The sequence below is a fragment of the Chroicocephalus ridibundus genome, chromosome 2 (assembly GCF_963924245.1).
Source record: "Chroicocephalus ridibundus chromosome 2, bChrRid1.1, whole genome shotgun sequence".
In the NCBI taxonomy this organism is placed as follows: Eukaryota; Metazoa; Chordata; class Aves; order Charadriiformes; family Laridae; genus Chroicocephalus; species Chroicocephalus ridibundus.
The window spans coordinates 7,484,073-7,506,051 of record NC_086285.1 but is presented as its reverse complement, the minus strand read 5'-3'; the positions used below and the strand labels follow the sequence as shown (position 1 = coordinate 7,506,051).

Below are 21,979 nucleotides of genomic sequence, written 5' to 3'. Positions count from 1 at the left end.
ATAGGTTCTGCACAGTCAGCAGCTGTGAAAGCTTCCCTGCCCTTCAGTCCCAGCTCTGACTTAAGAAAGCACCTTTAGAAGAAAATGGATGTGTTTTTATACAAATGAGGTTTATCTCTAGTCTGGTAGTCCAGCCAAATTTTTTTGTGTCTAGATTTAAATCCAGGCATTGTCATCTCCTTGACTTGTTGATGCTAGTGATGCTGCTCGTGTTTAAGCATGCTCTGAAACAGTTTCCTAGGTTCCTACCTTTAATTTTTCACCTCCTGCTGCGAGCCAGCAGGAAAACTGAGTCGTGTCATTTGTGACCTAGTGTGCGCTTAGCAATTCCTGGCAGAAATCCCTTAAACAGGGACATGTGGCTTGGGCCAAGTTTCTGAGAACAGAGGACTATTAGCGGAGAGACCTCCAGTGTGTTAGTCACTGCGAATATAAACATTGAGAAAGGTCTTATGATATAATGAGAAAAGGCCAAAGAGGTGAGCTGTGCATCACACTACTTCATCCAATGTACACCTAATCCTGTGTTACACATTCAGCTCTATCTCCAGGCTTATCCTCTGATATGATGATGAGAAGCTCATGCTTGTGACTTGAATAAATCATGTAAGTTGCATGTTAAACAGAGGAATGGTCTGTCGGGAGCCTCAACAAATTCAACAAGGAAAAATGTCAAGTCTTGCACCTGGGGCACATCGACTTCCTGCGTTGATAAGAACCTGGGGGGAAGCTCTGCTGAAAGGGACGTGGGAGGTCTAGCTAAAACTGAGCCGGCAGCGCGTCCTTGCAGCAAGGAAGGCTGACAGCATACAGGCTGTACCAACAGGAGCACAGCCAGGCGATTGAATTATGGCCCATTAGATCGCATCTGGCGCCTGGTTTGGGGCCCCTTAATGTAAGAAATACATTGATAAATGGGACCAAGTGCAGTGGAGGGTCACCAAGATGCTGTGGGGCTGGAGGACCTGCCCTGGGCTGATAGGCTGGGGGAGCTGGGTTTTTCAGCCTGGAGAAGAGGAGGCTATGGGGGACCTAATGGAAGCCTGTCAAGGCTGCCAAGAGCATCTCAAGGTGCTCTTTGCTGAGGTGCACAGTAGAAGAACGTGAGACAATGCCCATAAATCAATAGATGAGAGTTTCTAATGAGATATACAAAAGAAAATTTTCACAGGGAGGAATATAAATATAAAGCATTTTATTAGTGGGCTCTTGGTAACTGGAGGTCTGAGGTCTTGAAACCTTGTGTCAGAAATGGAACAAGACAAGGCTAATTTTATGTTGTTCCACTTCTGAATAAAGTTGGTATATTGACCTAGTTCTGTCACTCTGCAGCCACGAGCCAGTTGGATCCCTCAGCTGCCACCCCATCTCACTTTGCCTAGGTTGGACAGATAGAGCTAATTACAGTAGGTACTCTATCCAAATTTTTACGGATTAATTTACAGCATGATGAACAGAGTCAGTGATGGAGATGCAACCAAGGAAGTGAGGGATGCTCCGACCTTGTCACTCAGATGGATGTGGAGACATACTGCTCTTTTCCCAGATGGCTCTTGAGTTTTACAGAAAGTCAGTGACATGTTTAATTACTTCTGACAAATAGAAAATGCTTTCTCTTTTAACTGTATTATGTTATGCCCTTCATGACAGTGAAAAAAGGCAAAGCAGCATCTTGACCAGCCACCCTTTGAGTAGGATCTTATGGACTGAAAGTCTCGGGGTTGAGGTACAGGCTTTCAGCTCCCATTGATGCTTGGTGCTGTCAGGATTAGAAATGTCCTGATGCAAGAAAGTGCTTAGGTACCTGTGAGGTCACTGAAACTTAAATGCATGCCTAAATAATGTTCTGCAAAGAGATGTTTTCTCAGCAATCAAGATGTCGTTCACACACTATATGGCATTTGATAACTCTTGTTAAATAGAGAAGATTAATTTGAAATTGCATTAGGATGTGGAAAAAAAGGTCAAGAATGTTGCAATCTCCAGAATTATGATAAATATAATTAAGGTTGTAAGACTTTTGTCTTCTTATAACTTTTAAAACAAACGTGTTGAGGGGGAGAAGTGGCTATACTTGGAAATTTAGAGCTGGGACGATCAAGTGTCTGCTTGCAATATTTGAAGGTGTCTTATTTGTTGGCTTGATGGTGACCTTTTAAACACTCGGTGTAAAATACTTTAATGTATTTTTGTAATAGGGAAAGGAAAAATGTGCAAGGCGTGTCTTGCCCATTGAGAATACTTTTGGACCACCTCTGGTTTGACCTGAGGTTAAAGTTTGCAGGCTTTCATTCAAAAGTGGCAGAGAATTAAGAGCGCTTAAGGCTGAAATAGTTTTGCTGCTGTCGGTGAAGGTAAGAATGGCTGTCCTGAGTCAGGCCGAAGGACCAGCTAGGCTAGAGTCTTCCTGTGACAGTGGCCAGTCTCTAATGCACGAGCAAGGCTTGAACAGGTATTCTCTCCCCCCACCTTCCACCGGTCTGCAGTTTAGCAACTTCCTGAGGTTTTTTTGTTACAGTTGTTGACGGACTTTTTCCCATGGACTTCTCTAATCACTTTTTAAAAGCATGTATGTTTTTGGCACCCGTGGTATCCTGTAGCACTGAGTATTTCAGCTGAGCTGTGCATCGTGTGAGAAGTCCCTATTTTTTTTGTTTGTGTTGAGCATGTCGCCTGATAATTTCATTTGCTCCTCGGTGGGTTTTGTACTATGAGAAACAGTGAGTAGTTATTCTGTATTTATCACCTCCTTGACTGCCTGTGCTCTGCTGGCCTCCCCCTCGTATCCCCTTAGCCATTTCTTTTCTTGGCTGAAGACTTGTAATCAGGACTTACTCGTGTCTTGTTGGAAACTGTCCCATAACTTTGATCAGCCTTGTTGTGCTTCTCTGTATTGTTTCCATTTTTACTATGTTCTTTTTGATAGGTAGGACCGGCACTGCACTGAGTATTCAAACAGAGAATAATGTTTTATTTAAAAGGTGGCATAATACTCTTTCTGGTTTTATTCCTTTTATAAAAATTATAATGTACTTGCATTTTAATTTTTGAGTATTGATCTGATATTTTCATGTAATTATCAAAATTTACGACACTTAAGATAATACTTCCAAGCCTGTTGCGTGTACAAATTTAGGTCTGTTCTTTCCATCGTACTAGTCAACATTGAATTTGATCTACCACTTTGTTTCTTATCCTGTTTCTATCATGAGAAAATTCAATAACTCCTTGGAGATGGCTTTGTTGTCTCATTCTCTGCCCTTTCTCACGTCACTTGTGATCACTAGTGACTGTGAAAGCTGATTGCTTACTCCTAGTTTCATGTCTTTTTTTCAAAAATGATCATTAAGTTGTAAGACCGTTTCCATTCTTGTCTTGTGGCAGCTGTCTTTGTACAAGAAACTTTGGCAAAGGACCTTGTCAAGAAACCTGTTGGAAATGTTTATGCTTGTGTCAAGCAATTGAGTCAGAGACTCCTTTTCAGACCTGTCTGGCAGGACTTTACCCTTACAAAAGGCACCCTGTCTTCTCCAGTAAATCACGCTTGTTAAAAATATCTAATGATTCTATTTTTGCAGTGCTTCCTGCTAATTAGCTTAGTATGGATCTCAGTTATTGAAAGCTCCCCGTGTCCAGCCGGGAACCCATTTTGGTAACTGTCATCACATTTGTCACCAACATGCCTCTGGTACAAAGGCAGTTTTAAGCAAGTGGTTATATTTTCCACAGGTAACATTATAACAATTTGGCACTTCATTTATATGCAACTTTTGCATGGGTAACGTATGATTTGTTCTAAAACATCCCTTGTTGACCCCTCCGTCTGGGACAGGCCCTCCAACACATCCCAGATGAAGACCTTCATACGTTGTCCTTCAACAGTCTCAGTGTTAATTGAGACTATTCTAGGCTTTTGGCTGCTGCCTTTAATTTCTTTTTAATGTGCTTTCTCCTTTTTATGTTATTCTACTTTGCTGAAATTATGGATTTTCACTGTGGTTTGATTATTTATTGTGATTGATTGTCCCTTCATAGACTGATTTATCTTAATGTAATCATAGAATGATGGAATAGTTTGGGTTGGAAGGGACCTCTAAGGATCATCTTGTCCAACCTCCCCGCCCATGCACAGGGACATCTTCAACTAGATAGGTTGCTCAGAGCCCCGTCCAACCTGACCTTGAATGTTTCCAGGGACGGGGCATCTACCACCTGTCTGGGCAACCTGGGCCAGGGTTTCACCACCCTCAGCGTAAAAAACATCTTCCTTAAATCTAGTCTGACTCTTCCCTCTTTTAGTTTAAAACCATTACCCTTGTCCTGTCACAACAGGCCCTGCTGAAAAGTCAATCCCCATCTTCCTTATAAGCCCTTTGAGTACTGAAAGGCTGTAATAAGGTCTCCTCAGAGCCTTCTCGTCTCCAGGCTGAATGACCTCAACTCAGTACTTCATGGTAACAGTTAGAGTGGTTCTTCAGTAGTAACTTTCTGATCTTGTATGTTTTCTGCTTAAGATAAGACAGGTCAGGAGTTGCTGCTTTTTTTTCTAGGGTTCTTGAGAAGTTGCAGCATAAAGCATACCCGAGTATGATGTTTACCCTAACTAATATAGGAATAAATGTCATGTCTCATCGTTACTGTATTGTCTGTCCAGGCGGTCTCTCTGATCTCTTTGTGTGTATTTTAGTTGTCATCGTCATTCTGGGCAAGTGGTCTGTTGTATGGTGCCAGTATTGGTGTGGTATTCAGACTATACGGATTATGTTACAAGTTGGTACAATTAACTTGTTTGTCTGTTCTGAGTTCAGGTTTTCATTAGTGTGTAGCAACGCTCACTGCTGTGGTTTTCCTAAATCTTTGCAATGATGTGATTTGTTTTTTTATTTTACAGCATGTAATGATTGTCTGCCTTTCACCGGTATGCTGCTTCTGTCAATATGCTCATTGAAAACTAAGCATTTTAAGGTTTTCTGTCTTATTTTTTAGATTTCTAGTTATCAGCATAGCAGCACTTCCATGCTTGGCTCAGTAGCTTATTTTTTGTGCTATGATTAAAATGGAATTATTTCTTCTCTGTGGTTTATTGTTCAGATTTATTAATGTCTGCCCTATCTTTTATTTATAGATACAAAGTTTTAATGATTTCAGACCTAGAAAATATCGTGTCCATTTGTGCCAGCCTTGCTGCACTTTTTAGTTTAAAGATTCTCCTGTAACGTTATTAATTGTAAATACAGGCTTGATTTAGATGAAAACCATCTTTCCTGTATAAGCAGCCTTTCTTCCAAAAGCTTCTGCAGTTCCTACTGAATCAAAATTTAATAGTAAAAGCTCACATTTGTGAGAAGACAGTTAAGCCACTGTGAAGTTTTTTTGAAAAGTATAGCTGAAATATTTAATACACTTTATTGACGGAAAGAGATTTGTTAGTATAGATAAAATGTTCGATTTGCAGTAAATCTGTGTATACTGAAAATGCAGAGTGGTAGTTGCCAAAGCAATAGGCATTCAGGTATTGGCTATGACTTTGGAAGGACTAAGCTATAAAAGATCATTTTGTTCTGCCGTTGACTTGGCACAAGACATTTGGAATCCTCAGCAGAGGGGAGAATCAGGCTAATAAAGGCGGATGCATGGTGTACGGGTAGGATTTGGTTGTGGGAATTTGAAAGTTGAAGACAGTAAGCTAAGCAGCTTAACATCTTCAGAATAAGGGGGAGTGAAGCTTGTAAGTGCGTCAAGCTGTTTGCTTAGATCTAGACTAAGGAGCTTAAGTAGCTTATAACACCACAAGCTCACTAGCTCCAGAGGAAGGGACTTACAAGCTGTGCAACAGCTACACTTCAAAGACCTTACAAGTACCGCTGATGAAGCCTGCAGGGCTTCTAGAGAGCATGTCAAGTAAATCTGTCCGTCTGTCTGTTTCTCTGCAGTATCCAAGTGCTTCCTTTTGTTTTCTCCTTATAAAGTTATGGGCAGCTCACCTCCCTGGAATTATCACAATGTTAAATACCAGGCACTTTAAAATCGTGAGGTTCTCAAAATTAATTTAGTCATGTCCTCTATACGTATCCTGTCCTTTTCCTCACTAAACACACCATGCTAGTATGCATGCTAGGGTGTACCACTTTTTTTTCTGATGAAATGTTGTATGAGGAACTTGAAAAGAATGAAGAGTCCCCTGCATTTATAGTGGGGGATAGAAAATTATTTCAGTTGTGTAGTTGTAAATTAGCTATCTTTAGGGTCTTCAGCCTTAAACGTATGTGTTTCTTGTTGAAGTCTTTAGGACTAGATCATCACTAGTTGCAAAGCTGCGCTGTATTGCTATGGTCCCATCCAATTCACATTGAAACCAGTTGGCTTACTTGGGGTCAAAGGCTCCTGCAAAGCAGAGAGGGCTACATTGACAATTTTTTTGCTCTCCAAAATAACTGTCATGTCCTCAAGAGTGTCATTACTTGTCAAAAAATTACCTTCGTAATGGTGCTTTCTTGAGTAATTTTGTCATCTGGAGCTTGTTCTGACCTGACTTCATTAAGTCTACTGAAGATGCACTTTAAATTACAGGCATGTGACCAGTTTTCTGTTTTGCTCTGAGTCCCTTGCTCCCTAGGTATTTAGTTTCTATATTTCAAAGTAGATTCTTACATGCGGCTCAGTATTTTTGTCTGTATAGACTGAAACATACGATGATGAAAAATGGATCTTTGTAAATTAATATTTCACACAGTTTAGGCAGATTTTTGCAAAGTAATCTTTCAGAGTATTCTACACTGTTTACAGTTACATGCCATAAGTTATACCAAGAGTAGTTAAAAATCACAGTATGGGTGAGGACGGAAAGGGCTTCTGAAGTTCGTCTAGTCAGAGTAGGGCCAGCTGGAGGAGGTGGCCCAGGACTGTGTCCAGTTGAGTTTTGAACATCTCCAAGGATGGAGGTTCCACAACCTCTCTGGGAAACCTGCTGCAGTGCAATCACCTGTATGGTTTAAAAAAAAAAAAAGTTTATGTTTAAAAGGAATTTTTTTGCATGTCAGCTTGTGCCCTTTGCCTCTTGTTCTGTCAGTGGGCAGAATTTGGCTTTGCTGTCTTACTGTCCCTCATTAAGTATTTATGCACACTGATAAGATCTCCTGCGATCCTTCTCTTCTGCAGGCTGAACAGTCCCGGCTCTCTTAGCCTTTCATTGTTTGCCAGGTGCTCCAATCCCTTAATAATCTTCATGGCCCTTCACTGGACTCAATCCACTATGTCCATGTCTGTCTTGTACTTTCTTGCCCAGAGCTGGACCCAGCACTACTGATGTGTATCACATGTGCTGAGCAGTGCTCCCTCGACCTGCTAGTAATGTTCTTTTTAATGCAACCCAGGCTGCTGTTTCCCGCCTCTGCTGCAAGGACACGTGGCTGGATCATGTTTACCTTGCTGTACACCAAGATCCTCAGGTCTTTTTCTGCTAAGCTGCTTTCCAGCTGATGGCCTCCAGCCAGTCTACCCTCAGCCTGTACTGGTACATGAGGTGTTTCCTCCCCAGGTGCAGGACTTTGCATTTCTGTTTATTGAACTCAATGAGGTTCCTGTTGGTCCATTCTTCCAGCCTGTTGAGGTCCTGCTGATGGCAGCACAACCCTCTTGTGTATCACCACTCCTCTCAGTTTTGTATCATCTGCACACTTGCTGAGGATACGCTCTGTCCCATCATCTAGGTCATTAATGTTAAACAGTTTCAGACCAGTATTGACCCTTGGGATACACCACTAGTGAGTTGCCCCCAGCTGGACTTTTTACCACCAATCACAACCTTTAAGTCCAGCAGTTCAGCCAATTTTCAGTTCACGTATCTAATCTGTACTTCATCAGTTTGTCAGTGAAGATACTGTGGGAGGCAGTGTTGAAAGGCTTGCTAAAATTGAGATAAACAACATCCACTGCTTTCTCCTTATCCACCAAACCATTCATCTCATCTTAGAAAGCTGGGATGACTGATGACAATCACCTTTCTATGTTTCATGTGTTTGGAAATGGTTTCCAGGAGGTTTTGCTCCGTCTTCCCAAGGATCAAGGTGAGCCTGACTGGCCTGTAGTTCCCAGTATCCTCCTCCTTGCCATTGTTGAAGATAAGAGTGACATTTGCTGTCTTCTGGTGCTTGGGAGCCTCTCCAGATCACCATGACCTTTCAAAGATAATGAAGACCGGGTTTGCCATGATATCAGCCAACTGCCTCAGCACTCATGAGTGCATCCCATGGTCTTCTGTATGTCCAGTTCATATAAATGTTCCCTAACCTGGTCTGTTCCATGGAGCATAAGCCTTCCCCCCTCTGGACTTTCTTCCTGGCCTCAGGGACCTGGCATTCCTGAAATCGAATCTTAGCAGTAAAGACTGAGGCGAAGTCAGCATCGAGAACTTTGGTCCTGTATCACCAGGTCCTGTTAGTTTGCAGTCACGTGCTATAGACCTTGGTCTGTGGGGGTGTGTGTGTGTGTGGGGGGGTGTGTGTGTGTAAGCATGTTTATGTGTGGGCTCATTTCCAAACAAACAAGCCTGAGGTTTGTGCTGATTTCCCAGACAAACTCTTCCTGTTCATGGCTCAGGAGATCAGCCAGCTGCCCCAGTGTGCCAGCGATTCAATTCCAGGGGAAGTTCAGCTTGGGTGAAAACAAAGACAGCAGTACACACTTTTCTTTTGGTTTTTAATTGCTTCCGTCTCTGTATCTGAAGCATTTTTCTTAAAAATACTTCACTTTGCAGGTGTAGCCTCACGGACTTTCTCTCATCATAGCTTTTCTTATCATTGGTATCCATTACAGAGTTCAAAATACTTTTGGCAGGGGAGTTAACACAGGTGCCTTGGAGCAACTCCCATTGGGATAATTGCATTATTTTTAGTTAAAGTCCCCTTTTTTCAGCCATTACGTTAGGGTTCATTTCATGTCATGGGTTGTTGTGTTGTGCTGTGCTGTCTGCCAGAGAAGGTTGTAGTTCACTGTGAACTTTTGTAGGGCTGAAACTTTTGTATGCAAAGTAATTTTTTTTTTTTATACTGAAAGGACAATCCAATAAACCATTTTCTTTATTATTGGAAATTGAAATAATGTTGCTTTTTTTGGATGGAAAGAAGTGTACAGGCTGGATTTTGATGTCTCATTGATTTTAAAGCAAAGCTTTGGCTGTAGTTCACAATGAAAAGATGGTACGATTTAGGTGCTGCTTTGACACTTTGGGGACTTGGCCTGCAGTCCTAGTTCATCTAGATGAGTGTCTTCGCTGTATCTTTTTCTCATATCTGAAATCGGGATGATGATAATTCCTATCTGTTAAGGGTTTTCTGAGGATGAATTGACTCTTATTGGTTTGGGGTTATAAATTTACTCAGTTGTTATATGGGAAGTGAGATTCAGGTCCAGAGATTTCTGTTTTGTGGTTAATTGTCAGATGAAAGATCTGCTAAGGACCCTGTACACCAACACGTACAGGGGTCTAGACCAGGGTCACTGAAGTCTTCAGGGTGGCAGTGGTTTATTTGCACCTTGGATAAGATGCTTGTATACAAGTAGAGAAGAATAAACCAGTTTGACGCTGAATTCTGGAGAGCAGCAGTTGTTGCTCCTGCTGCAAACATCTGTAGCATAGGGTTTGGATTTCTGCGTGGTAGGAAAATGGAAGATGTAGGGTAGGGATCCTATTCTTTCTTCTGGGAATTTGTGGAAGGAAATAATAGCTGATAGGCCATGTAGCCTTCTCATGGTGAACATGATGGCTCTGGTATGTCAGCTCTGTCACGTGTAGTGCACAGGAAGCCAGGGCACGTACGGTAAATCTTGATGCATTTTGTATTCCCCGCTTTTCAGCCAGGCAAAATTTGAGCTCAAAAAAGAAAACACGAAAGCAGAAATCTGAACATATGGTAACCCTAATTAAGGGGGTGATGCTATTTTTTTTTTATTTTTTTTTTTTAACCTTCAAACTCATTGCAGTCATACTGACCTTAGTGCTCTTTGCTTTCCTACGGTGCATTAAGCCATTCCCGTGAAAAGTTTGCTTTCCTGAGCAGGGAGACTGAGTAAGCATGGGCAATCAAATACCTGTATTTTTGTTTCATAAGAAATGATGTACTTTCAAAATTTCTTTTCATACTGTCTCATAATTAAAGTCACGTTTCAGGGGGCTTTTGTGAAGAAACATGAAGGGTGCATCTCCTTTTAGAGACTGAGATCCCTTTTCTGACTGATAACAGAAATGAGTCTTGAACCTAGATTTGACATAAATCAAGCCAGTGTCTTTGCTGTTGGGTTTGGAGTCTGTTTGTCTTCTGCTTGGGGCTATTCTGCTTCTTATGAAATATTCAATGGTGCAGGGAGACAGTGTGACTTTGTCTAGCTTGATGGTGAAGGAAAATGTGTGGGATAAAGCAGACCCCGGTTCAGGTTCCGTCCCTGCTCTAAGTCAGATGATTTACATCCTACGTGAGTCCATAGGCAGCGAGGTGGTAGTGTTCCATCTGCTCTCTTTCTGATCTTTCTTCTGTTGCACATTTTCTGCCATGGCCCTGAAAAACTCTTTGATTAGCTGTCGTGGTCCAACAAAAAATATCTTGCAGAAAATTCTCGAGCAGCTCTTAGAATTACTTAGTAAGTTATGAATTATAGAACAAGGGTGCCAATATGTTCTAGGTAATAGTACATAGGGTTTCTCATTTTACTTAATAAGTCTTTGCTAAAGTCAGCATCTCTATTTAGATCCTTGGCTTGTTTGCAGCTGCTGTATTCCTACTTTGCATATGACAATATAAGAAGAAGGTCTTACACTGTCTTCCTCGTGTCCAGAGCTTTGTTTTTCCCTTTTTGTGTGATTCTCCATAATTTAGATAGCTTGACAGCGTGTCTTAGTGGATTTTTAATTTTGCAGAACTTGAGTTGATTTGCTTTTGAAAAATTAACCAGTCCGTGCCCTTGAAAAGTCATTGCATCTGTTATTACCTCCACATGTGATAAGTTTAAGAAAATGATTAGCAAAGGTGTCACTCATTTCTGCATGCCGTATATCAGATCGGACTTGCTGTGAAGTAGTGAACCATATTAAAGCTGTGAAATCAGCCCTGCTCTACAGGGACTACAACCAGCTGCACCAATTTTACTACTTTTTTCCCTTGCAGATCCAGGAATGATTGGAATGGAGTTTGACAGTTTATTTACAGATTTGCTGTGACTGACAGGATGCCAGAGGGGAAATGTTTGTACTCCCTGAAGATAGTTTTTGGTAACTAAGGCTAAATATCTGACAGGACTTCTGTTACAAAACAGAGTGTGATCAACAGTTGTGTTACTGCAGAATTCATTGCATCTTTTCATTTAAAGTACAGCTAAAAATACAGAATTAAAGCCACAGTTGCCTTGATGTAAAGCGTCTGTAGGGAAGAGAAAATGTGTGGCACTGGTGAATTCATGCCTTCCAGTCCAATTCTGATCTCTCATCCCTGTAAGAAATTAGGGAAGGGAGGATGAAAACCACTCACATGCCACCTTCTTTCCTTTTGGTCACTGATTTTCAAACTTAAAATTTGTAGGTTACATAAATTATTCAGTATGGGACTGGACCTCTTACGTGGTAAATTCAAGTCTCCTTGACAACCAACCTGTTTCTCTTGCCTTATGGGCTGCCAAGAGTTCGCGGACCATGCATTGAAAACTTACGTCCATGTGTGTGATGTTAAGGTTCCTTGCAGTTTAACCTTGAAGTGAATAAAATAAAATTAATCTTGTTTTCCTCTTACTTTTGTCCCTTGGCATTGAAACTAGGGCAAATGGGCTTTTTCATGATCATGTCATTCTGTTTCTGATCGTCAGTGTAAATCTGCAGTAACCTGACTAAAGTATCCTCGTGGTGTATAAAAATCAGTCTTATACAATGATACTTTGAAAACAGAAACCTTTTGGAAGAAGATGCATGAGCTATATACTGTATTATTTATACAATATATGGGTAGTAATATTATACTCTGTATTCCCAGAAATAGTATTAAACACTTGATCAGGAAAGTATTTTGTGTTCATTAATAGCTCTTTGTTCATTTAAGAGGCACAGAAGCTTTTGTACATTGAAAAGGTTAATTATACTCAGAGTAAAGGTACTTGAATAAATTGTGTGTTTTATGGGTAGCAGAGGTTGAAGGTGGGCAGATTTGTCTAGCGCAGAGAAAAAATATATTTTTATTAGATTGTTAGGTGTGAAGAAGTGCTGCCAACTACCCAAATGTAATCTGAGTATTCATGAGAGCAAGAGGTACTGATATATTGCAGTGGACAGAAATACGCACCCGAGTGCTTCTGTCCTTACTTGCATTTCAGCCAGTCCTACTGGTTATGCCCGGTATCACAGATTTTAGAAGGGTTAATTTTTTTCTTAATTTTTGTTATTGTTCTGGCTGGATTGGTAATCTACTGTAGACTGGATTCTTTGCCGTATATTTTGTTATAATGAGACTAGGCATAAAGAGAGAGATGTAGCACACAATTAGCAAAGAATAAATGAGAAAAGGTAAAATGAGCCTTTCTCAGTCAGGATCCTCTAGTGGAGTATGTCCATTTTTGATACTGGTGTGCAAGGTATGACTTACAGAAAGACCTGAATACGCTGTGTTGTACCACAACTCTAAGGAACTCTGGCGCTCTCATTATTAGATCCTCAGGCTGAGCCCACCTCCCCAGTGATGGGGTTCTTCCAACACAATCTTTACTGTGGATACAACAGGGTTGACAGGTGAATTCTTATTTGCGTTTTTTAACTGTTGTGAATTAGACATACTTCTGGGAACAGAGACTGGCATCCAGCTCAGCCCTTTCCCGAGTGAATTCTCTTTTCGTTAGACTATATGGCCACGGTTATTCTGGATCCGTGGCTCTGGCGGCCCTCAGTAACTTTTGTGTAATGGAAGAGTGATGGCTGTTTCTATTTCCGCCATGGCTATCCATGCAGTCAAGCAGTTCCTCAGGGAATGGGAATGGTGGTTAACCTATTCCTATGTCTTTCTGTCTTGACTATTGAAAGCTTTTCTTGCAGTAAATCGTAACTTTGGCATGTCAGAGCTTAATACTGTCAGGCTTTGTTCTGGCTGTCCTGGCTATGGAGAAGAGAGTTTATTCCCTTTCTCCTTGTGGATGCTTTTTTTATCGTGTTTCCAATAGGTTTAATGTTAGGGCTACCTGTTTATGAAAGTAGAAGCTCTACCCTTAAGGGTGAAGGAAGGTTGCCCAAGGTAATGCAAAAAGTCATTGATGGTGTAAGGCAGAAACACAATCCAACAGTCCTGAATCCTGCTTTCCAGCTGTAGTTCTACTCTAATGCTTTTTAACAGATAGAAGACAAAAGTAGGTATAATGTACTTTTGTTAGAGTTCAGACAAGCCTGAATGTGGATCATAAAATCCTTAGCTTCCAGGTTCTCCTTGTTGCTGTAAAAAGTTGTTAGGTGTCCACCGAGCTGCTGTATTCCTGGCCGATGGCGTCATTCCTGCCTTGATTAGTGCATCCCACTGCAGTTTCTATGGCTCATGCCCGTGTGTGGGTTGTGACTCTGTGAGCTGTGTTAAAAGACACTCTCATGCTTTTTAGGACCCAAGAAAAGTGACCAAAATAGTTAAAGAACAGTCGGTGACCAGGGTGCCTAATATTATAGTTGAAGTTCTTCAGCATTTGGATTATCTTATTAAAAAAATATTAGATGATATAGCAGGAGTGGAGTGCTTTGAGGTCAGCAACAGAGCTGTGAACTGGAATCACGAGTATTACTGAGACTGTCACCCAGTGCCTAAAGACAAAAGCATAATTACCAGGAGAAGGTCATTTTTCTAAGCAAAGGACAGTTGTAAACTGCCTTTACCAGGAAAAAAATCAGTATTTGTTGCATTGCATCATTGAATTATTCATCAAGATCAGACACTTTCTTGTTCAATTTACTTTGTCATTTTCTTCTAGCTTATTCTCAGCAGTTTGGATGAAAATATAACACAGTAGCACCTGCTTACAAGAGACATTCAATTCACTAGATGTCTTGATTGGAAAGACATTTGCTTTGGTCCAAGCTAGAATTCAAATGCTCTTTGTTTTAATGGGATATTCATGTTTTATGGACAAATAACTAGAATTGGTGTTACAATGTCTTTCTGTTAACCTGTTCCTGTTATTCTAGTGAGCTATTTCAGGGCCTTAATTTAGAATAAACAAGATATACTTGTGGATCAGATCCTGCATCTTTTCTTTTCTATACAGCCTCTGTTGAAACAAGTTAAGTGTTTTCCCAGCAGTAAGATTTGATGTCTAGAAAGGTGTAAACATTCCTTTTTTTCTGAAATTGCTTCATGTATATAGGTGAAAATAACACTCTCTTAGGAAATTCTAGGCATGGTTAGATTGTTTCAAGACCCTAGTCAGAGTACTGAAACGAGTAAATAATTTCTCTGTCACTCCACAACATTTTCTTCTTACACACGACTACATAGAGAAACTCGGGTACACAAGGAGGTCAGAATCTGCCCCCATATGTTCCTCTCACCACGATCCCTTTTTTTTTCCTCTTTTGTTGCTTTCCCCTATAATTTACTTCGTTTGCATATTTTAGTGTTTCATACCATGGTGCCTGAGTCAATTTTCTTTTGAATAATTAAACAGGTACATGCCCTTGGAAAGTCATTGCACCCTTTATTGCCACTTAATGTGTTAACTGTGAGGAATTGGGAAAAGACGTTGTGCATTTTTGTTGACTGCTGTTTTATGCACGGGTTGGGTGTAATGTAGTGAATGGGATCAGAGAATAGCTGTATTTTCTAGCTGTGTTTTGGTGTGTGTAATGAACCACATCTTGGGTACCCAGAGGATGTACCCAAACTGGAAAACCTTGTCCTTTTGCCAGTTCAAAGGAAGATGTCGGCAGCCTCCTACTTAAAAAAAAAAAAAAAGAAAGATAGTGTTAGTGGCTATTCAGTGATGTCCAGTACTTAGATTGGGCTGGGCTTTTGGTAGCGGAAGGTTTTGGCCTCTGCAGAAGAAAATGTAAAGAAAATAAAAGGTTATGAGTCCTCTATGCTATGGGTTTGGGAGAAGGGGAAGAGAGGGAGGATGGACGTGAGGAGTTTTGCAGCTTTTTAATAAAGGTAGCTGAGAAGTCTCTGGAGGCACAGTCACCCCTCTGGCAGAGATGGGGGATTGGGGTGGGTGACACGCTCTGAGCCGCTCTGGGGGTGGCTGGCGTAGCAGGGAGGTCTCTGCAGGCAGCGCAGAGCTCCAGGTTCTCATTAAAATCCCAAGGCAGGTGAGCTTGAGCTACAGATGCAGCTTCATCAGCGATATTACAGGGTTTTCTTGAGATTGTGTTGGCTTGGATAACTGAGTCACTGTTCCCATTGTAGGAACAATGGGTGTGCACCAGGGTGGGCCAATGACAAAACGTGCTTTGCTAAATTGCCCTTTATTTTACTATTGTCTGGTAGTCACGCTTTACTTTCCCCCTTCCTTTTGCTAGTGGGTACTCTTAATTGTAAACATATTTCAGTGTCATTGGTCACTCTGAATGACATTAAAATGTCGGTTTGCCTTCATTGCTCATTCAGTTACTCGTTGCAATTAAGATGCTACTAGAAATTTATACTGATTTCTAGGTGGGTGCTTTCCTTAGGATAGGACATATCTCTGCTTAAATGTTACAAAATAAGCCAAGGCGATTTGTGTTCTTTAATGCCAACAAATAGGCTGCTGGGGTTGTTTGACTGGTTACTCGACATGCGGTGAGTGCCGGGGAGAGATCCCGGCTGATCCCTGCCGCCAGGGCAGCTCCTGACTCCAGCTCCGTGGCAGGGAGGTGAAATCTCCGCTCCAGCTGTCGAAGGCAGAGAATTCCTTTAAAAAGCAAAGCTTCTGCTCGGTCAAGCTTGAGGAGAAAGTGCAGACTGCAGCTTATGCTTCTGATGTTTGAGTTGATTAATAAACGTAGAAATAGAAGGAAAAGGTTATGACAGGGTGGTTTTGGATTCAGTGCAATCAATAGTGATTTATTCAGAGAAAAGGGACTCCGCCCATTGATATGGTTCTCTTCTCTTCGCCTTTGGAAGAGCTTGCTGTAGAACTACCCAGCTGCAATTAAAATTTCCCTGTGCCAGTATGCTGATGTGTTCAGCCGAATGCTAAATGAAATGAGCCCGGTTTTAGGGTTCGTTGGTGGGAGAAAACATGGGGAGTATGACAGCAGTTTATGAAAGAGCAGCCTCTAGAATTGAAGAGATTAACATCTCAAGGAAGGCTACAGGAGCAAAGCATACCTAAATAATGATCATTTGTTAAAAGGCAACAGTGCATTGGAGATAAAGTACTTTGTTATAGATTGTAAAAGAGATTATCAGAATCCCTCAAACCAGACAGTCTTAATGATGCAGATCGCAAAACGCGTGGTGACTGAGATTTAAATGTGTGTTTTGATACGGATTGTATGATCGCTCATCAAAAGCTTCAGACCTGTTGTTTTTTTTAAAGAGTGTTTGCTTTACTATCCGCATCAAATATGTCAGCTCTGCAATCTGTGGCAGGTTAATTGAAATGCAGTGAGAGTGCAAAACCTGAATCAAGCATGAGGTTGGCAAACTTTGTTCATCCTTTTATTTATGCAGTTCTCTAAAAGTAACCGCTTAGCTTGAGAACTGTTGATGAAATTAGTGTGATTTTCCATCCTTCCTTAGATGGGAAGGATATGGGCCATATGGAGTCTAAAGGAACAATTTCAAAGATGTGATATTTGACTGGATTGAGTGAATTTAGAGCAGGAATTTGAGGAATGTCGTCTTATAGTAGTAGTATTGTAGTTACTTTTCAGTGTCCAGTGGTGGACTTCATCTCACTTGAGTGAAACTCTGCAAGTGGCATGCCAAAAATGCCCCAGGGTAGTTTTTGCTGTCTCCCTTTTCCTCATAAACTGTTAAATTTTATGTGATTGAATTTGGTGACATTTAGTGCACATTAAAGGAAGGAGTTTATAATGCTAGCTAAAGCAAAGGGTATTTCAGGCTTGTTCTTTGTGAGCTGTTCTTGCTGTTCTGCCAAATCCAGGTGCACCCCTGCCTGTTAGAAACCTGTGCCATACCATGCCAGGGCTTCTGATTGGCTCCTGCCTTAAGATCAAATGATATCTGCAGAGACTGTAGGAGGAGGAAAAACCCCCACCAAACATGAATTTGTAAAAGCCTTTGACCTGCGGTGTTGAGGGGTTGAAGACTTTCTTTTCTTCTCCTTAGCAGGTCCCATTGCCGTAGGCTCTTGGTGGCTTTAACTTTTATTGATTGGACAGGAACATGATGGTAACTAAGGATGGTTCAGGTAGTAGGATGATCCACCAGGTCCATGTACCCACACCACATCTGGAGGGGACTGTGATAAGGGCAGGCAGTGAAAAAAAACAAAACCCAAACCTTTGCCATCAGAAAATGGCCCCACTTTCCAGTGGCATGAAGTTATTAGGGTGTTGGGGAGTGGATGTTTGTACTAAGGGCTTGTATTGTTCAGTACCCAACAGCATACCCTTCCTGGGTCTAATCTTTCATTTAAAAGCAATTTGCCTGAATAAAATAAAATATGCATGATGGGTGAACACAGATGAGCTCTGTTAATGTATTCTAATTAACTTGCTAAAAATATTTTAAAATCTTAATAAGCTTAAAGAGAATTTCTGATGATCAGATGCAATGTTAATGAGCATGGTATAAAAACATAAGAAGGTAAAGTAGATAGCTGATTGGCAGTTGCAGTGCTGTCTGTATAGCTAACATCTTGTGCACAAGAAAGATCTTTGGGTTAAATTTTAGCTTTTGTCTCGGTAGCTAATTTCTCAAGATCTATTTCTAGAAGGCTTAATGAACAAAACATTAAAAAAAAAATTTACCTGTTTGATTTGGGGTGGAGTGGGGATTTTATTGCTTAATTATGCCTTAGAAAAACACGCTAAGGACATTTATTATAAAGTATCTGTGTTCTTTGTGTGTGGGAGAATGACTCTTTTCCTTTTATATATGCCATAAATCTCAGATTGTAGTTCTTTTTCTCTCCAGGCTATTAGGTTTCTGCAGACTGTATTTCATTCCTTAGCACCTATAGTTGCTTGGCAACAGCATCCGATTTACATGAACCCAGCCCTGTGAATGAACCTGGAACCTTTCTGCGCAGAAACTCCGAGAAACATAGCGGTTGTCCCATTCAGTACGACAATTATTAGGAAATATTAATTGCTTCTCTCTATTCATCTTTCTGTAGCCTTTATTTTTCAGTTAAAGGGGGGAAAAAACTGTATTCTCTGTTTAGTTCTAGCCTGCCAGAGGTCACAAAATTCATTTATAAATAATCCACTTGGAAAGCAGGAGGCTTATTAATAACAGAAGACTTTAGTAGTGCTCAGAGCCTCAACTGGTACAAGCGGTCCCCAGTGCTGCATTCTGTAAGCACTGAAAGAAGGAGGTTCGGAGGAGTGAAGTAACCCACCACAGTCACATACAGAAGGTCAGACGGGTTTTTTTTTCTGCTAATAAGTTCGGTATAGTTTTCAGAGAGGAAAAAGGAGCAAATGTTTCCTGCTCAGTATATTTGCTTCCCTTTTTTGGTATGTGGAACTTGATCGAAGAAACAAAATAACCAGATTTTCTGCTACCTCAGCCTAGTGTTTTGCAAGCAGGTACCCCCTCCTATCAATTCGTTTTATTCTTGTGAAGTACTTTACAACCTGTAGGTTATTTCTATTGAGAGGAGTATTAAAAAGAAAAATCAAGATGAAAAACTCTTCACCAGTGCCAAACACAAAAAAAACTCTTACAGGACTAGAAGAGCTCCAGGTGATATTTGTGGATGCCAAAATAGTTGTAATAATTCTTTTGAAAAATCTTGTAAAGAAAACACCCAAACTGCCTTGTTTTGTAAGTTGTTTTTTTTCCCCCCTGTTTTTCAGCTGGCTTATCCTTTGCAAAAATAAAATGATACTTGGGCCTTGACTCTTTTCTGTTGCGTTTCTGGAGGCTGTTGTTAATGTTGTTGATAAGATGCAAAGCCCAGCGCGGAGAGAAGCAGAGTAGTCCTGAGACCTGGTAGAGCAAATCTGGTTTGCAAATCTAGATCCCAAACTGATCCCCCACACCGCGCGCCCCCCCTGCCCCGTGAGGTTGTGGTGGTTTGGGTTTGTCTAAAATCAAAATATCTGGTAGGATTCTTTCCTCTCATCACTCAAGTGTCATTCAAGGTACAGGCACCTTGTACCTTTTAATTATATCCTGTGGCTTTAGGTAATGCTGAACTTGCAGCTGATGATTATTATATTTTCTCCTGTGGACATGTCTTGCTACTGATGCACAGACTCTGCAGATTAACTAATGCAGAATCGAATGCATTTGTGATCTAAGTAATGAAGAGGCCTTTGTTCTATTCTTGGTTGTTCTACTGATTTTGTGCGACCTTGGGCAGCTCATTTATCTCCTTCCTTCCTTTTCTCATTTTAACCTTCGATGGATGGTGTTGTGTGTTGATTTGACAATGTAACTTTCTATTTCCCTTTCTGCAAGGCTGAATATTGCTGAATACGAGGACAAATAGTTTTTAAAAATGAAACAATGGTTTTTGTGTTTCTAAACTCAGCAGCAAGCATTATTTACTGATGTGCGATCTGTACAGCCACATGTGGTAATTACACACATCAGAGTTGTGATAGGCATGGGAGAGAGTATATTTCGCCAAGTTTCAAGCACGAGTTTCTCATGTGTCAGAATATTTTGAGGAAATACTGAGCTGTGCTGCAATGCTAGCAACGGAGCACATTTAAAAAAAAAAAAAAAAAGTCGTGGGTTTCAGTAAATGGAAGATGCCTAAGGTAGCAGTGACTTTTTTTTAAAAAAACAACAAACAAAACAAACAAAAACACAAAACCAATACCAAACCTATTTCTGGAAACATCTTGCATGCTCCTGACTTTGGGTGAATGTCTCGCCTCCAGTCCTGGGAACTGGGCAGCAGGAACTGTAAGTTTGCGTTTCCCAGGTTCCCAGAGGCACTGATGTGTATCTCAGTGCAGAGCCCTCCTGAACTCTGGGGCTTCCTGTGACGGGGAACCGTAGGACACCTGACCTCCTACCACAGGACTCGGCAGAGCATGCGTCTGTTGGAGCTACAGACCTTCAAAGCCAGAACGTTCTCCCAAGAAGCCAGACAGTTTTCTATCGCAAGGTTCTCTGTGATTTATCAGGAGTTCTTATAAACTGGCACTTTCCTACTAAATATTTGGATAGGCAAACTAACAACAGGCAGTGTCAGGTATTTCTGGGGTAGACATTTTTAGTGCTGTTACCAACTCTGCTCTTTTTTGATAGTGGTTTCAGTGGTGAAGATATTTCTGCTAGGTGCTGGTAGTATAGCAGCAGCACTAAGCATCAGTGGTTTGTGGTCTTGAAATTATGCCTTTTAATGAGTACCAGAACTTAATATCCTTAGCTTTATCAAAAAGAAAGACAAGATGCAATTTAATTGTGGTCTGTAAGTGCCAACATGTGAAGGGGAAACCCAATTCTACAGTAATGTTTTAACTGGAAGGCTAAAGCCACGAAGATCAAGTGACTAGAAGTTTAAAGAATAAAAATCTAAATTACGGGAAAAGTGCAAATATTTAACTACAAAGGTATTAAACATGAAAACTGCCAGTAGACACAGTAGATTCACTGTCCCTTTGAGGCTTTCAGCTGAGGTTCTGTATCTTATTCAGATTCCTGTAGTTCGGTGAATACAGAGCTGGGCTGGACGGTGGGATCGCTCTGAAGGTTGTGTGACCTCGTTTAAGCAGATGGTCCGCTCTGAGCTTTTACATTTTTGGAGCTCTCTGCAGGTAGGTTATTAAATAGCTGGATGTGATGGCTAGAGTTCAGATGCTCAGTTTGGATCTTCTCTGGGTTTTGTTTTCAGTCTGGTACCTCCTGCTTCAGAATATTTTTTGAGAATTGGTTAATTTGTCACATTGGTTCCCCATTTCACGTTTATTTGCTGAACAACAGGAATTCTGAAGTGGAAGGTGAAGGTAAAGATGTTGCCAAGAGTCTATGAATAATTGTGGAAGCATGGGGTAAATCAAAGCAGGTTGTGCTTTATGTTAAGCCTTTAATTGGAGCCTTGACTACTTTACAGATGTTTGGACAACTGCTGAATAGTTTTTGTGGTGATTAGTATTTTTCCTCAACGCACACTATTTTTAAGTTTCACAGTTCTTGCCATATCCAAACTTTGGGTAACAAAAGAGGAGAACTTTGAGTGTCCAAAAAAGTAAAAAAAATTAAACGAGATAAACCATTCCATTGGTACATGAACCCATTTTACATTACTAATTCATGAAATATATTACTTTTTCTTTTAAGAGGTTAATTCAGAACCAAAAACTTACAAAAGTTAGAGACTGCAAGGGTTTATTAAATTATTTCTGGTAATAATGTCTCCAGGAGAGGACTCTTCCCCAAATATATTTTTAGTCTTGACCAAACAGATTTTAGCTGGTCCTTCTAATTTGTCTTCCATCTCTTTCCTTGAAATCTTTCAGAGAAATATTTTTCTGAAATATTCAGGCTATATCTACAAAAATGTTTGGTCTGAATCTGCTGCCTTTTTTTTCTCCTTGCTGTAAACTCTAGTGCTGAGTTGTGGATTTTTTTTTTTTTAATACATTACCATTGGAATTTATCCCAGGCTTCATCAAAATATTCTGTCAGATGGCGATCTGCGGCCCCCCCAAAAATAAATCACAGCAAATTGATAAGCAATTGCAGGTCTGCAGTAATTGATAAGCAATTGCAGGTCTGCAGTATTTCTACAAGAAGTGCAAGTGTTTCAGAGGTCTTGTTGCGAGCGTGTCAATGTATACGTTATAACAGTGTTATGACTATTGATCTGCTTGTTCCCAAATAAGTCTTTAATGTTCATGTAC

General features: G+C 40.7%; 1 protein-coding gene across 2 annotated transcripts in view; it reads left to right on the top strand.

Annotated features, from left to right (window-relative positions):
* The window catches only part of XYLB (xylulokinase), an 84,150-nt gene that overhangs the window by 41,754 nt on the left and 20,417 nt on the right, over positions 1 to 21,979 (top strand). The window lies entirely within an intron of this gene.